This window comes from Ahaetulla prasina, chromosome 1 (assembly GCF_028640845.1).
Source record: "Ahaetulla prasina isolate Xishuangbanna chromosome 1, ASM2864084v1, whole genome shotgun sequence".
Lineage (NCBI taxonomy): Eukaryota > Metazoa > Chordata > Lepidosauria > Squamata > Colubridae > Ahaetulla > Ahaetulla prasina.
In genome coordinates this window covers 342,930,629-342,948,484 of record NC_080539.1, presented here as the reverse complement: position 1 = coordinate 342,948,484, position 17,856 = coordinate 342,930,629, and the positions used below count along the sequence as shown (strand labels likewise).

Below are 17,856 nucleotides of genomic sequence, written 5' to 3'. Positions count from 1 at the left end.
TAGAATTGTTTGCCCACATTCCCTTCTAACTTCACGGGCCATAGGAATTCCTGTCTACCATCATGTGCTGCAAGTTCCAGCAACAACCTGCATCTTCCAAGAACAAAATAAAAGTAACTAATCACTGTCGTGGGGTTTTAACCCTACTTTTTTTTGAGACCTAGAATCGGTAATTTGGAAGTGGAATGCAAAACAATTCTGCCACTTTTCAACAGGTCAGCTGCTCTTAAGTCTGATACAAATGGCTTCATGGACCTCCCCCTCCCCATTTTTCCCTTCTCTCTTTAAAAGGGTTTGGATATGCCTCAGTTTAAACGTCTTGGGTTAGGATTTCAGAAGCTGCTTCAAGCTGAATGTAGACTGCAACTGTCACCCAGAATTATTTCTCCCGAAGGAAATTATTCCGTATAATTGCTATGGGCAATTCTCTTTCTCTAAATGGGAGATTTTGACTATGGGTGCAACACCTTTCTTGTAGAATGGTCTAATGATTTTCATCCTCAGATTTCAAAATGAATGCAGACCGCTGCTTTGAGGTTTCTCAGATATCTTCTTCCTTAGTGAAAGAGGTTTCTAGTTGTCTTCTTATGCTCAAGGTGCTTGGAAATCTCCTTTAACATGCTCTTGGTGATTCTTTTTCAGTTCCCTTTATTATTGGAAATGGGAGAGAGTTACTGCTGGGGTTACATTCTCTGCTACACAGCTTTTCATTGCTCTGGAAGCTCCACTGGTTGCCCTGAAAAATCCCAATGGGAGGAGGATTCCCATCATGTTATTTTGAGGGGAGGCGGGATATAACTGAAATATGAGAGGTCAGGATGGCTGCAGTGCATAACTTGGGAAGATGACTATACAGCAGAGGACAGAATATTCATACATGCCTCTTGTCACCTTGTAACTGTGTAAATTCAAGTATCTAATGAACGTATCTTTTCTTTTATGTACACTGAGAGCATATGCACCAAGACAAATTCCTTGTGTGTCCAATCACACTTGGCCAATAAAAATTCTATTCTATTCTATTCTATTCTACCTTATGTGTCCACCTTTTTAACTTTTCCTTTAAAAACCAGAGTGGCAGTTTTGCATGCTGAAAGCAAAACAGCCTCAAGCATACTCTTTCCCCCTAATAACGCCTCTGAGTCCCATATAAATGGGGAGGAGTTGCAACCAACTGTTTTGCTTACATTCTGGGGCATGGGTATTTTGTGGTAAGTTGTAGCCATGATAGTAACCATTTTGGAGCAACACCAGAACAGGCTCTAAAAATTCCAAACATTCCCCCTTACCCAAAAAGATTGGAACCCTCCCCAAATGAGATTATTAAATGCTTTTTCATGTCCCTGTGTATGTTCAGAAAGCAATTCCCGATACTCGCAGCTAACATGGCCACAGCAGCATATTAGCAAGATTAGTCTAATATTATTTAATTGTGGATGGTGTGTGTTGTACAGGCTTAGTAAGTGCTCTCATTAAAATAATTCATGCTTCTGAAATATTAATAAATGTAAGGGTTACTTGTTAGTCAATCGCAAGGATTCAAATCTAATAATCTACCCAATTATCAAGTGAAAACGATAGCCATATTTATCATTCCCAACCGCCTCTCCTAAATGAAAGTGACTTTGTTCGCAAACTTTATTCTCCTTTTGATTTGTACAGAGCTTAAAATGGCAGCCACCTCCATTTGAAATGCAAATCATTTTTAAGACTCCAAGAAATACAAAGCTATCCAATCACTGAGGTTTTCAGATCATGTACCAGGAAACCTCCTAACCCAAATGCCCAGCAAATGATCAGAGGCTCTATTCTGTACTGGTATTTCATGCAAAAAGTCTGAATGATATTAAATGGTAGAAAAGCAATGCAGTGAATTCTAACTCTACTGGGCATTTAGATTTTTTTTTCCAACCTATATTTGACTGCTCTGCTTCATATATAATATGGCTGACTGCACTTATGCCTCTTTTCTAGGCTTATATAATGCCCCATAGTGCTTTGCAGCAGTCTCTGGGTGGTTTACAATGTGAGTATTATTTGCATATTGCCCCCAACAATCTGGGTCCTCATTTACCGACCACAGAATGATGGAAGTTTGAATCATCAGGATCGAACTCCAGGCTGTGGGCAGAGTTTGCCTGAAATACTCCACTTTAACCACTGCGCCACCAGAGGTGTGGTTTCTATCTAAATGTATGCCACCATTTCCTGCAATTGTTTGTGTAAATTTAAAGAACATGAATCACACCAAAAATGGAAAAGAGTTATCTGGCAACTATTTGGATATGCTCTTGGGACCAACCCACCCTCTTGAGATTCCAAGGAGAAACATGAATTGAAAAATCCAGTTTGCTCTAGGGTTGGGAAATTCCACTGAGCCACACACTATAATCTTGTTCATTAATTTTAAGGTAATTGTATCAACTTTGACACCTTTTTAGGTTCCTTCCTTCTTCATGTTTTGCCATTCAACAGCATCTATGTAATCTGATACATTTAAAGAAAACTGAAATTAGATACTGTAAAATTACTGAAGTTATTACCGTAACATGGAAAAATGGACTCTACTATTAGGGAACATAGACAGGAAGGTCTCTCTCTCTCTCTCTCTCTCTCTCTCTCTCTCTCTCTCTCTCTCTCTCTCTCTCTCTCTCTCTCTCCATTTTCTACATTACACCATAGATGTCAAGGTATATGATTACTTCTTAATCTGTCAATTTTTCTAAGTAAAAAAGCAAACATGTCACTCTTTTTTGATAGAGCTCTATCCCCTTAAACATTTGGCTTTGTCTTGTTTTGTTTCTGTCTTGTAAGTATATAGAACAAGTAAAAGTATTATGTGCTAACACACCCCTTAAATCCTTCCTATTCTGCCACAAGATTAGAAGCCTGAAATTTTGTCCAACCAAATAAGTTGACGGATAAATAACAAATTTGGTAGGTTCTTTTAATAAATGATGTAACACTGTTCACTGACCAATTCAATGGCCCGCCATTTAGATCAGGGGTGTCAAACTCATGGTGTCACGGTGGGGTCACATGACATATTGGGACTTTTCCCCCCTTCACTAAACTGGGCATGGGCGTGGCCAGCAGGTGACACATTCAGCCCGCAGTCTGCAACTTGACAGCCCTGATTTAGATGGTCCACAAAGTAGACATTTTATGAGAAATTTATGATTTGTGGCATTGTAGATAAATTGAAAAGTGAATTTTGGAATCTAAATCTTTAATAAGCAACTGCAAAACCTGCAGAGAATGGGGACTTTTTAGTTATAAGATGGCCAAGAGGTCTATATCAATGTCCTACCTTGCATTATATTGTCCTCTCTTCAACATCCTGGGCAGGGTTCAATATACTTCCCAAAGGAAGGCATTACAAGAGAACACTCCATTTGAAGTTTTTCATCCTGGAGAGTGTGACTAGCCAGGGAGGTTGCAGCGTGATGGAAAGATGTCTAACAACAACAACAAAAAAGTCCCTACAGCCTGGTCAACATGCAATGCACATAATAAACTATCTACCTTTCTGGGCTTGCACAACATTTTTTAAGCCATAAAAACCAAACTAGCCAAGATTAAACTAACCAGCCTTAGCATATTGTTTATTTTATTGTTTATTTTATTTATTTATTTTGTCAAGCATATATTAGATAACAGATATAATTATAGACATAATTATGAATACATGAGATGGATACAAATAAAAGGGAACATTAGGACAGAGACGGAAGGCGCGCTGATGCACTTATGCACGCCCCTTACAGACCTCTTAAGAATGGGATAAGGTCAACAGTAGCCAGTCTAAGGTTAAAATGGGGGGGGGTTTAGGATGAAACCACAGAGTTAGGTAGTGCATTCCAGGCATTGACCACTCTGTTGCTGAAGTCATATTTTCTGTAATCGAGTTTGGTGCGGTTTATCTTAAGTTTGTATCTATTGTGTGCTCGTGTATTGTTGTGATTGAAGCTGAAGTAGTCATTGACAGGTAGTATATTGTAGCAGATAATTTTATGTACCATGCTTAGGTCAGACCGAAGGCGGCATAGTTCTAAGTTGTCTAAGCCCAAAATTTCAAGTCTGGTGGCATAAGGTATTCTATTGCGGATAGAGGAATGTAGGACTCTTCTCGTGAAATATCTCTGGATTCTCTCAATTGTATTAATGTCTGATATGCAGTGCGGGTTCCAGATAGATGAACAGTATTCGAGAATTGGTCTAGCAAATGTTTTGTATGCTCTAGTTAGTAGTACAATATTACCAGAGAAGAAGCTACGCAAGATTAGGTTAATAACTTTTAATGTCTTTTTGGCAATGCTGTTACAGTGAGTCTAGCAGTTTAGATGGGGGAATAGAAGAGGAACTCATCAAATTTCAGATAACACCAAGCTAGCAGGAATAGCCAACACTGCAGAAGATAGGCTCAAGATCCAGAAGGATCTCAACAAACTTGAACACTGGGCCCTATCTAACAAAATGAAATTCAGTGGTGAGAAAAGTAAAGGTTTACACTTAGTCAAGAAAAACCAAATGTATAGATATAAAATAGGTGGAACCTACCTTCAAGAGTCATAGTAGACAACCACTTAAATATGAGGCAGCAGTGTACTGCAACTGCCAAAAAAGGCAATGCAATCTAGGCAGCATTAACAGGATAGAATCAAGTTCACATAAAGTGTTACTATTGCTTTATAAGGCTTTGGTAAGACCACACTTGGAATACTGCATCCAATATTTATTTGTCACCACAATATAAAAAAGATGTTGAGACTCTGGAAAGAATACAGAGAAGAGCAGCAAAGATGATTAGAAGACTGGAAGCTGGAGCAGTTGCAGGAATTCCATTTAATGAAAAGAAGGATTAGGGGTGACATGATAGCAGTGTTCCTGTATTTGAGGCACTGCCACAAAGAAGAGGTGATCACCCTGTTTTCCAAAGCACAAGAAGGCAGGACAAGAAAACTAATCAAGGAAAGAAGCAATCTAGAACTAAGGACAACTTTCTTAATAGTGAGAACAATTAACGAGTGGAATGGTGTGCCTTCAGAAGTTGTGGGTGCTCCATCATTGGAGGTTTTTAAGAAGAGATTGGACAACCTTTTGTCCAGAATGGTATAGGGTCTCCTTCTTGAGCATGGGGTTACAGTAGAAGACCTCCAAGGTCACTTCCAACTCTGTTATTCTGTTAAGTGGTTTGGGAGTCTCTCCAAAGCATCTGTTTTGTTGTTATGGAAAACAGGATGCTGAATTTCAAAGACCATCTGGGTCTGATACAGCAGTGTTCTTCTTACCTTTCTTATGGGTAAGATCCAGATCCAGCACAGTTGAGGAAAGAATTAGGCACATCACTCTATTTTTCATTTCAGATTGCACTTTTGCCCAAACACTTTGCCGGGGGGGGGGGGTGTATAATCAAGACTCCTTGGAATATTTTGTTTTGGCCAGGGAGAGAGAAAATCCCTTCTAGTCTAGGTGGGAACATTCTGAGAATCAGTGCCTTGGTCAATTCAGTTTGTCAGGCTGAGAGTGACGCATAGTCTGCCTCCAACATCCTTTTTTGGCTATTTTAAGAGATCTCCACTTCAGGAAACACAGGAAATTACAGCGAGTGGATCTTCCTTGTAGTAACCTAGGAGGTGATTGGCTGGAATCGTCTTTGATCCTGACACTTTGTTCCCATCAGCCTCCTTATTTTTATTCCTTATTGTCTTAAATGAAACATAATTCCCCATCTGACTTGTTCTGGGGGGGGGGAATTCTGCTACAATTTTCTGACATTTAATGCAAGTGATGAATTAGAGGATGCTGCCTATACAAGCCTTATATTGGCTAGGAATTCTGGGAGCTTCAAAAGAGCACCAAGTCGCTTGCAGAAACTCTGGATCTCTTATTACATAGCAATGCTAGAACCCTGGAACTCCCTCCTGAGGGCGTCTTGTCTTGCCTCCTCTTTAAATCAAATGATCAAAACATCTTTTCTGGAAATTCAGTTCACGTTATGAAGGCCTGTCCCGCATTGTTGGAATTTCAAATAATAGATTTCTTTTCCATGTTTGCTATACTTGCCTTCCCCTCTGACCTGTTGTGTATACATTTTTTATGATGAAGATTGAGGTTTTATTTCCTCTGCATTTTGAAGTGCGTGCAAGCTCAGAGAGTGGCCACACCATTTGGGCTGTTGAGCCCATTTATAACTTGAGAAGTCCATAGTACAATGTTACTTATCTTCATCTCATAATCCCCACCACTTCCCCCAGGATGCTCTGAACCACCACAACTGACCATTTTTATGGACAATGGGGCACGTTTCTTCAAAGCAACTGCTCACTACTTTTTTTTTTACAGTTGAAGAATGTGGTGTGGTTTCTGGTGGCCCAGAAACAGAAACAAAGCTAGCATTAAAATTTTGGGTCCTTTGCTTTACAGTGTGCCAGCTTCTCTTGAAACAAAAATAAATTAATGAAGAATTGAAGCCAGGAAACTGCTAGATGCCGAGAATACATTGGATCCCATAATCATCAAACTGCTCCTGAATCAATAGTGGGATCAGAACATAATTAGCCTTCAGATTTTGAACTTGGTTACAATTGGAGGAACAGTTCTAGTTTCAACCAAAATGTCGTAATAAAATATTGCTGCAAGACACAACGTATTTAAAAATGTGTGATTTTGTGATAACGTATGCTAAACCACATATTAAATGTAAATTCTCCTAATTTAAATAAATCTAACAAATCACAGATGAATATCTAGTTTCATGACTTTTTTGGGGGGGGAGTCTTTATCATATATTGAAATGGTTAAACTGTTATTTTTTAAATGGATTTATATAGCTCTTGAGTCAAGGTGGGCACTGATATTGTTTAATACCTAGTTGGGGGGAAAAATGGAGAGGGATACACAATTCAAAGCTTAATTTATATAATTGATTTCCAGCGACTTAATACATTTTGTGGATACCTAAGCAGCTCTGGATAGCCTTGTTCAGATCCATAGATCCTGGATTATGAACATAAAATATAATATAATAATAAAGAGCTGCTGATATAATAATAAAGAGCTGCTGATCTAAGCTGCCTCCTCCAAAATGTTGTTCTGTTGCGGTGATACTTGTCTTGCCTTTAGAGCAGAGGTCTCCAACCTTGGCAACTTTATGCCAGGAGGACTTCAACTCCCAGAATTCCCCAGCCAGCAAAGCTGGCTGGGGAATTCTGGGAGTTGAAGTCCTCCAGGCTTAAAATAGCCAAGGTTGGAGATCCCTCCTTTAGAACCCTTACTTCCACCTTGCTTGACCTTCCCAGTCCACTCTGCCATCCTGGCCGTTTTATCCTTCCAGTTCTTCAGAAATCAAGATACTTCTTCAGCATCTCTGTTGCAGTGACATCAGCAACTGGTCCTGGCTTGGCGCCTCTTCCTTCCTCCCTCATTTCTTAGGCTCCCCACCACCACCACTCGCACACACATACACACACTTTTCAGGAAGAAAAATCAGCTTTAACTCTGCATCAGCCTTGGAACACCAACTTCCTCTCTCAAGAGTAGCAGCAAACAGCTTCCTTTGACCGCTGGTGTCCCAGACACTCTGGCTCCATGACACACCCACCATGTGCAGAAAAACAAGCGACAGGAGAACATGCTTTTTCCCATTAGGAATTCCAATTTAGCTGGAGCATCAATTAGCCCCCCCCCCTTCCCAAAAAATAAATCCCAAGCAAAACACCTGTAACTTTTTGGGGAGTGCTCTGTGTAGGAGGCCACCAAAGAGACATGCAGCTACCCAACACCTTTTAAACCAGTTTAACAAGGCCTTTGTTAAATACTTTACCTCAGGGGTTGTATTCTCCTTTTTAAAATGCTGGTAGAACCAGAAGAAGCATAGTATCTAGAAGAAAAGGCTTCTTTTCTTTTTCTTTTTTTTTTCTTTTCTTTTCTTTTCTTTTTTTTTTTTTTGCAGCACAGATCAGGCTGGCTGGCTGGGCCCACCATATATTTTTCCCTCGGGAGCCAGAACAATCCCTAGATAAGAGGTGAGCAATCTACATTGCAGGGCTGTGCAGGGCTCTTGGGTCTGTTTCAGCAGTTCTGCCAACCACACCCAATTGCATCACTAACTTTCAGTTGCCTATTACCATAACTCCAGGGCATGCTTTCTTGTCCTTTTGAAGGCGAAAACACAGCTTTTAAAAATCCACTGATCCCATTCTCCCCCAAACTTTAAAAAGAAAGATTCAGATGTTGTTACTATCTACGATGTGACCATGCCACTTTGCATCATCGCTTTGCTGTCTGAGACCCTTCATCCTTAAGCCTGGCCACCTAAAGCATCTCCAGTTGGGAGGATCAATCTCCTGGCAAAATCTCAGTTAAATTGGATAAAAAAGTTTAAGAACAATTCACTTTCTTTTCCCCATGGAGCCATAAATCGCTGCGTTCTTCTAAAGAGACAGTATATTTTCACCAGTAAGAATCCCCTTTAACCAGTACAGAGCAGAGGGATGGGTGGGATATACAATCTAAGGGCACCCGTCCAAAGTTTCTTCCCATATGACTCATGAAAACAAGCTAAACTACGTGCAAAAGCTCATTGTCCTGGAGGCTTGTATGCCCGGTTTGCAGTTATTCTTTGTAAGTGAAGGCAACGGAGAGCCAATTAAGACAATGGAGGATGCTAAAAACAAGTCATGTTTCATTAACACACTTTATCCTCTACGTCAGGTTTCCTTAGTAGGATGTTTACTTGCACACTGATGCATATATCTGCATATATTTGAATATGCTCATATTGAGACATGATGCAAATTTAAAAATTGTTACTGTTATTCAAAGAACAATACAGATCAACTCATTTTTGATACACCATTCATGTCACTTTGTTTGCCTACCAGTGCCTGCCATTTTTTCCCATAATGCCACTGACACTGCTTAAATCTAAATTATTAAGAGTGAGAAAGACGAGGAAACTGTAGAAGTCAATGAAATCCATTGGTTTTAAGTTCAAGCAGAGTCTAGACAGCCATCTTTCTGGCCTGCACTGAATAGGGGGCCAGATTCAGAGGATGGGTTTCAGCAGGTTCTGACCAGTTCTGGAGAACCAGTAGCGAAAATTTTGAGCAGTTCAGAGAACCGGTAGTAAAAATTCTGACTGGCCCCACCCCCATCTAGTCTCTGTCTCCCAAGTCCCAGCTGATTGGGAGGAAATGGTGATTTTGCAATATCCTTCCCCTGCCACGCTCACCAAGCCATGCCATGCCCACCAAGCTATGCCCAGAAAACCAGTAGTAAAAAAATTTGAAACCCACCACTGGCCGGATTCAACAGTGCAGATGACCCTAGCTATAATTCATTTGTCTGTCTTTAGCCAGTTTGCAATGTGAATCTTATTTTAAGTCCCCCAAATACACAGGATGTTCATTTGCATTGCACTTGTCTCTATCAGGTTTCTTCCTTCTGAAAAAATCTTCAAACACAAAACAAGTGATATTGGGTAGCAAAAAGTAAAGCTCTCTGCAGTAAACATTCACAAGTGAGATACTGCCATGAATAGACAAAGTGGAGCTCATAGGCACCTACATCTACATATCTCATCCATTCTCTTGATACCAGGTTCCCCACCGCACCTGATGTTTTAAAGATTATTTTAATTATAAAAACAAAATAGAAAAGTGCCATGCTGCCAAACTCTCGTCCCAAATAGATCTAGTCTCAGTTTCCACAAAATGGATAAAGAGCACTCAAAGAAAGTAGTTTACATTCTGAGAAATGGCTGTTCAGGACTAGCCATGCCTCAAAGTCCCAGCCCGTTTTATGTGTTTTTACAGTGTTTACAGTCTCTCCTGAATTCCCAAATGTGGTAAAACGATTAAGGACTTCCACTAGGACTAACAACATCCAGATACAAGTCTCCATTCATTCATGAAACCCATTGAGTGATCTTCTGTGAACCATCCTATCTCAAAGATTTGCTGCTATGAAACTATGGCAACGAGATACATTGCACACATGCTGTTTTTTGCTCCAAGAGGATAGGTGGAAGATAATAAATAAAATTTAAAGTATACAACCATAAACATGTATTTTTAATATAACCTATGTGGCAGTTTGGTTAAAGTATACATGTCTAGTTTCAGATCCAAACTGTTCTGACACTAATGGAGATTTCTTGGACCAATTATTTCTCAGTGTAACCTACTTCACAATTTTTTTATGAGAAGGAAATGAGAAGCAAGGAAAATATCCATATTGCTCAGTTCCAGGGAATAAAGATAACATTTAGAAAAACTTTATAACTACAAGATAACAAATTTGGTAACCCAAGAAATGAGACATTCTAGATCAGGGGTCTCCAACCTTGGCAACTTTAAGACTTGTGGACTTCAACTTCTAGAGTTCTGGGAGAACTCTGAGAATTGAAGTCCACAAGTCTTAAAGTTGCCAAGGTTGGAGACCCCTGATCTAGATACATAATTGAGGCAGAATAGTGCTTGGGGATGGAGAGTTTATAGAAAAGGTCAGACAATTCACAAAGTCACTTGGCTCACTTTGAAAATGTCAAACAGGATTTCTGATTTTGTTGCTCTTTCTTTTTTCCAGCATTTTTTTGACTCTCAGCCACAGAGCGTGAGCATACAAGCACAGCAACAGCAATCATGCACATTGTGTTTTGTTATAAATGTAGCCCCAGGTAGGGCGCTGTCCATGCCAAGCATACATTAGTAAAATGAGATGAAGTTTCAACAGGTGGGTCAGAAATGTGCATTCTGCGGGCAGAGCATTTTTCTGGCAGGGCTGGTCTTCCTTCGAAAACAAGGCCAGAGACCGTTCCTTGATCCGATCACAAGGCAGAGAGGGGACCTGGGAAGCAAGCTCTTGCTTGTGCTTCTTGGTGAGAACAGGGTTAGAGGTCAGTGCCGAAAGCCTTAACAAAAGCACGCTATCAGCCTCTGTGATGCTTACTCGCTTTCGGCTGCCATTGTAATGGGAGGGGGGAGGTAGTGTTGGTATTTGGGAGGGGAGAAAGTGAGCTGATGGAAATGTCTCAGAAAAGGGAGGAAACTTCTCACTGTCTTCATAGCATCTGCAGGAAGATCTGATAGCTGTCAAGGTCAACTGTTCCAGCATACCAGATAGCTGGGTCCATCTGAAGAAAAACCCCACGTGACACCTTGGGGAGATGTGGATTGGACACTCAATGTGGCTCCTGGGGGGGAGGGGTGTGTGATTTGGGGATGCTTTTGATATGCAATTTCCGCGTCTATTGCTTCAGATTTGGCTTTTCTTTCGTTGCATTCAGTTCATACTCAGTAAAAGTACTTTCTCTATAAACATGGAGTTGGGGTTTTTCTTTCTTGGGTTTTGAACAGAGGCACACCTGACAAAAGCTCTCCACCTTCCTTCTCCTCTTGGGCCTTTCAAAGGTTTTTTTTCTTTAAATCCCATTTTAATGAGAGGTTCTCAAGCTGAAAATAAAAACCAATTAGCAACAAAAAGAAGTGTCTATTTTTTGGTACCTTTTCCTCCAGTTTCAAAAGTAAGGTGATATCAGTCCTACTAGTCTTTCTTGATGCTAGGAGGTTAATGTTGTAGTTTTCCATTGAAGGAAAACCATCACCTATCCAAAGACCTGATGGAAATAGGATCGGGGAGAAAAGTGTTTATACAAGCAAATCCAAAATCATATTTTCAAACCAATACGCAAATAGACACTTTTGTCATGATTTTAAAGTGACAATTCTCCAAAGTTTGCCTTGCATTTCCCTGCAATTTTTAAAATATTGCAGAAAGATCTTTATAAAAATGCATATTTTTATGTATATAATGTACAAAGATGTGTTATATTGGAGAAAGGGGGAGAAAGCCATAGTGCACACATCTGGAGGAATGTTCACCAAAATATAATATACGTTTTCATGCTAACTTAAATAATGCACAGGCAAAACAAAATTTGGTATGAATACAAAAATAAGCATCAGCCATCTTCTGTTTGTTCTCAATCCAATGGAATACAGATAGTCCTTGACTTATAACAGTTCATTCAGTGACCATTCAAAGTTACAACGGCACTGAAAAAGGTGACTTATGACCGTTTTTCACAATTATGATCATCGCAGCATCCTCATGGTCAAATGATCAAAATTCGGATGCTTGGCAACTGGTTCACATTTATGACAGTTGCAGTATCCTGGGGTCATGTGATCATTTTTTGTGACCTTCTGACAAGTAAAGCAGTGGGGGGTTTCAAAATTTTTTACTGCCAGTTCTGTGGGCGTGGCTTGGTGGGCATGGCAGGGGAAGGATACTGTAAAATCTCCATTCCCACCCTACTCCAGGGGAAGGATACTGCAAAATCCCCATTTCCTCCCGATCAGCTGGGAATTGGGAGGCAGAGAATAGATGGGGGTGGGGCCAGTCAGAATTTTTACTACCAGTTCTCCAAACTACTCAAATTTTCTGCTACCAGTTCTCCAGAACTGGTCAGAACCTGCTGAAACCCACCTCTGAAGCAAAGTCAGTGGGGAATTCAGATTCACTTAGCAAACATGTTACTAACTTAATAAATGCAATGATTCACTTAACAACTGTGACAAGAAAGATTGTAACATGAGGCAAATTCACTTAACAAATTCACTTAGCAACATAAATTTTGGGCTCAGTTGTGGTCGTAACTCGAGGGCTCCCTATAATTAGTCATTTTCTAAAGAAACAGGGAGAACGGGAGCCTTGACATTGCTTCAGCTGTTAGCATAGAAGGCTGGAAAGCAAACTAAACAAGCACATAGGCCACCTGTGAGGCAGCGTTAACCTCATAATCAAATAAATTAAAGATTTGACCAACTTTATATGATTTAGAAGTAAACCAATTTCAATAGAATTAAGAGTTTCCATAATACACACAAGATCCATTCTATATTTTCACTGGGTCTGTATCCAGAATAACTCCTGCTTTTGTAGTTTTAAGGCTCTAAGGACAAACGTTCTGTTAGATATGATTTCTTGCTATCAATATTTCAAAAAAAATTCCAGTTCTAGTTTATTTGATTCAATTTTAATGTTGATATTACTTGTGAATTCTCATGCATGTATATCTAATAGCATTGAAAAATACGTTTCCCTTTTTTAATTATGCATTTCCCTTTTTTGGCAATGAATAACAGAATAACAGAGTTGGAGGTCTTCTAGGCCAACCCCATGATCAAGCAGGAAACCTTATACCATTTCAGATGAATGGTTGTCCAATCTCTTCTTAAAATCCTTCAGTGTTGCAGCACCCAAAACATCTGGAGGCAAGTCATTCCCCTGATTTAATTGTTCTAACTGTTAGGAAATTCCTCCTTATTTCTAGGTTGGATCTCTTCTTGATTAGTTTCCATCCATTGCTTCTTGTCCTGATTTTAGGTGCTTTGGAGAATAGCTTGACTCTCTCTTCTTTGTGGCAGCTCTTACATATTGGAACATTGCTATCATATCACCTCCTAGTCCTTTTTGCTAAACTATACATACCCAATTCCCGCAATGATAATTATATTATATTCTATCATATATTACCTGGTGATATAAGGAAACAAGAATATTACAATCTCAAACCCTTTCATGTAAGAAATGAATGTCAGCCCTTTTGCAGTAGAAAATCAGGAGATAATAGAATTATATTTAATTACTTTGTTAACACCATATGGTAATTATACATAATAATGTATATTTAACTGAATAAATTACAGTTAGATAGGTGTTTATTCAATATGTCAATCCATCATTTTAAAGCACAATAGTTAGGTTTATATAATATTTATTTCATCTATTTATTTATAAAATTTAGAAACACAAGGGACTCTCGGCGATGTACAAATAAAATATTAAAAACATAAAAACTGAATTGAAAAAATTAAGAGGCAAGAATAGAGAGAGACTTCAGGGCACTAACCAGCTCCACAACCACATACTCCTCTGTGAGACCCAAGCAGAATCAGGTCTTTAGACATTTAGACATAAACATAGGACTGGAATGGATCTTGGAGGTCTTATAGTCCAACCCACTGCCCAAAGAAAGAGACATCATTTCATCCCATTTTTGAAAGCCAGGAGACTGGGGACACCTGCCTCACCTTTGGGGATGAGAATGTCACCTAAATAGTGAAATAAACAAATAATTCCCTCAATACTGTCAAACTAGTTACTAAGTCTGTATTACTATTAATCTTCTCATTGTTCCTATCACCCATCTCCTCCCACTTATGACTGTATGACTGTAATCTTGTTGCTGGTATCCTTAAGATTTATATTGACTGTTTCCCTATGACTATCATTAAGTGTTTTACCTTATGATTCTTGAGGAATATATCTTTTCTTTTATGTACTCCAAGAGCGTATGCACCAAGACAAATTCCTTGTGTTTCCAATCACAGTTGGCCAATAAAGACTTCTATTCTATTCTATTCTATTCTATTCTATTCTATTCTATTCTATTCTAGATGCAGGGGAAATAAATTTGATAAATAATGTTATTATTGATTGGTTGACAATATTGTTATTATTACTGATTTATTTATATTAGAGTCAGAGTCATGCAATAGATAAGTTGCTGGACCCAGAGTTCCTGTCTCTCAGCCCTGCCTCTTTGACTGGGTTGGGGCTGTGACAATAAAACAAGGGGAGAATGCCATGTATGATGGAAGTCTCACAGGGAAAGAATACAAATGAATTAATAAAGAATAGCTTCCAAATAATTACACCGTCTATGAAACACAGAATATAACCCTTTGGAATATGGTAAAATACGTTTCGAACATAAATAGGAAAATAACATATCCACGCAAATTTTTAATTTCTAGAACTATTGACCTAATTTGGCCCATGACTGGGTGAAACAATGTTGAATCAACATTGCAATCAGAGGCAATCAAGAAGCTAAATAACAAATGTGTAAATTAGAAAAGGGGTTTTATTTGTTTTTGGGGGGGGAGTAACTCTACGCAGCAAAACTGGTGATGAGAAAACGGGTTAATCAACAGTCTCATTTTCCTCCACTCCAACTCATAGTAGCGCTTTTTTAAAAATGTGATTGGTATTTAATAACTAATTGGCTTTGAGCAGGTTATAATATCAAAAATTAAACGTCTTTGAAAATTTTACCCATTTTTCTGGAGTTGAAACTTAATTCAAAGATGCAGAGATGTAAATACATCCCCCTGGAAAACAAGGCATCCCATGGTGTCCATATCAATGCTTATTGAATGCTCCAATCATTTTCATTATTTCCAGCCATTCAGCCATGGGCTCTGTTGTATACAGAGCCAAAATAGCATCACAGAGCAATATTCACATTCTGCTTCAGCCACCTGATGGGGAGAGGCAGATCATCCACCCTGTTTTAACTGTTGCACAGAGCAGGGAATGTCAATGAATGTCTGCTTCCTTTTCACTAAATTAATGCTGGCAATAGCGGTAAACTGAAGATACAGATGTAAAAGCTCCAGTCCTCTGTCAAACATTTTGCACTGATATTGGCAATATTGGCAATGCTTTTAGGAATGAGGATCAAATCAAGAACTGGATTCGCAATGCAAAAAAAAAATTGTATGTGTCCTTCAATGTGGTTAATTCTATACAGAGTCATCTTTGATTGACTACATGAGGCAGTGAGAAAATCTCCTGCAGATGCAGAGGGAATCAACCCACCCACCCCAGCCTTGTTGTCTGAGCTCTTGTTAACTGGACCTGTCAAGGATTCCAGCTGGAACCATCTGCAGGCAAAGCATATCTTCAATCAGTGAAGTGTGAATTCTCCCTCGTTCACACATTTCCCAACAGGAAATATGCTATGGCCTTCAGCTCATTGTACCATGCATAAATCCACATTGTCCAACTGGGGATTTTCTCTACCAAGTCAGAAATCAAGAAAAGATCACAGTTTTTGGGTACCCAAAAAATAGTTCACGGAGACCTATGTGATCTTTGGTTACCAGAAAACCAGAAAAGGGTTAGCACTTTAATTAGTTCTGTTATGTTTTTGATATAAAGTATATTTTAATGTTGTACCAAATATAAATTGAATAAGTATAAGCTAAGTAAGACAATTTGCCAGTATTATAAAAATAGATAGATAGATAGATAGATAGATAGATAGATAGATAGATAGATAGATAGATAGATAGATAAATTAATTAAATAATTCTAGACTCAAATTTCTGATATCATTAAAAGCAACGAAACAAAAGACCTTGGGTTCTAGTCCAGTTTTAGGCATGAAGCTATCTAAATGACTTTGGCCGGATATTCTATCTCAGCTCTAGGACGAAAGCAATGGGAAACCACTTCTGAAAAATCTTGTTAAGAAAACTGCAGGGAGTAATCTAGGCAGTTGCCAGAGCCCACACTGATTCAAAGCCACACACACAAACACACACACACACACACACACAATTTAGAAGCAACTTAGAACTAAGGATAAATTTCCTGACAGTTAGAACAATCAATAAGTGGAACAACTTGCCTGCAGAAGTCGTGAATGCTCCAACACTGGAAATTTTTAAGAAAATGTTGGATGGCCATTTGTCTGAAATGGTGTAGGGTTTCCTGCCTCAGCAGGGGGTTGGACTAGAAGACTCCAAGATCCCTTCCAACTCTGTTATTATGCTATGTTATGTTATGTTATGTTATGTTATGTTATGTTATGTTATGTTATGTTATGTTATGTTATGTTATGTTATGTTATGTTATGTTATGTTATGTTATGTTATGTTATGTTATGTTATGTTATGTTATGTTATGTTATGTTATGTTATGTTATGTTATGTTATGTTACATACACAGGGAGACGGGGGAAGGGGAGACCTGATTCAATTCTGACAAAGAAATACACCAGCTTGTATACTGTCACCTTATTTATTTATTTATGTTCTATGAAGATTTCATGAGACACGTTGAACTAGAAATAAAAGCTGGAATTAAAATTTATGGGGGGAAAATATCAAGAAGCTTAAATATTCTGAAGATTCCACTTTAATGTCTGGAAGCTAGGAAGTCTTAATTAAACTCTTATTGCAGATGAAAGAAGAGAGTATGAAAATTAGCCTAACACTGTTGAACAGGCAATGGCACCCAATGCATACTGATGGAGAAGTGGAAGGAGAAACATTCTTCCTATGCTTGCAGGGATGTTGATGGCCACCATGGCCATCATGAAATGAAGCAATATTTGCTACTTTGAAGAAAGACTATGACAAGGCTAGGCAAAATATTAAACTACAAGTACAATACACTTACAACAAAGGAACATATTTGTCAAGGCCATTGTTTTCCCAGTTGTAACAGAGCTGTGACAACAGACCTTCAAAAAGGCTGATCAAAGAAAAAGTCTCGAATTGTAATAGAGAAAATGGTTTAAAATATCTTGGACCACAAGAAGAAATAATTCAATATCTTAAACAAAAAGAAGAAATGATTCAGTACTAAGTGAAGTAAAAACAGGATTAATAATGAAAGTAAAGCTTTAATATTTTAGACACTTTGCATTAGACACTTAATGCAAACACAAGAGTAACTGGAGAAGACCCTGAGCTTGAAAGAGAGGCAATCAAGAAATTTGACAGGCAACAAGGAGATTACATTGATAACATACACGTAAATTTATGAAATTTCAACCAACCACCACTGTCAGACAACCCTGGCAAAATTTCTGTGTGGATACAAAGAGCCAAGAAGCAACCGAATGACCAAAGAACTGTTTCTAAAGATATAGACTTGCTATGAATTGTTGATGTAAAGGTGTATATTGATGTAAAGGTGAGCCCCTTTGTCCTTTGAAGAGTAATGGGTTTGGTTGGATGCGTAGATAATTACCCTAATTCCAGCAGCATCTGA

General features: G+C 38.7%; 1 long non-coding RNA gene across 1 annotated transcript; it reads right to left on the bottom strand.

Moving 5' to 3' along the window:
* Positions 1–1,052: 1,052 nt before the first annotated feature.
* On the bottom strand, positions 1,053–8,151 carry LOC131187982 (uncharacterized). The gene is made up of 3 exons (XR_009152698.1): positions 7,826–8,151; positions 3,311–3,458; positions 1,053–2,487 (listed from the first exon to the last, which is right to left on the bottom strand). It is a non-coding gene; the product is annotated as an uncharacterized LOC131187982 (long non-coding RNA).
* Positions 8,152–17,856: the final 9,705 nt, after the last annotated feature.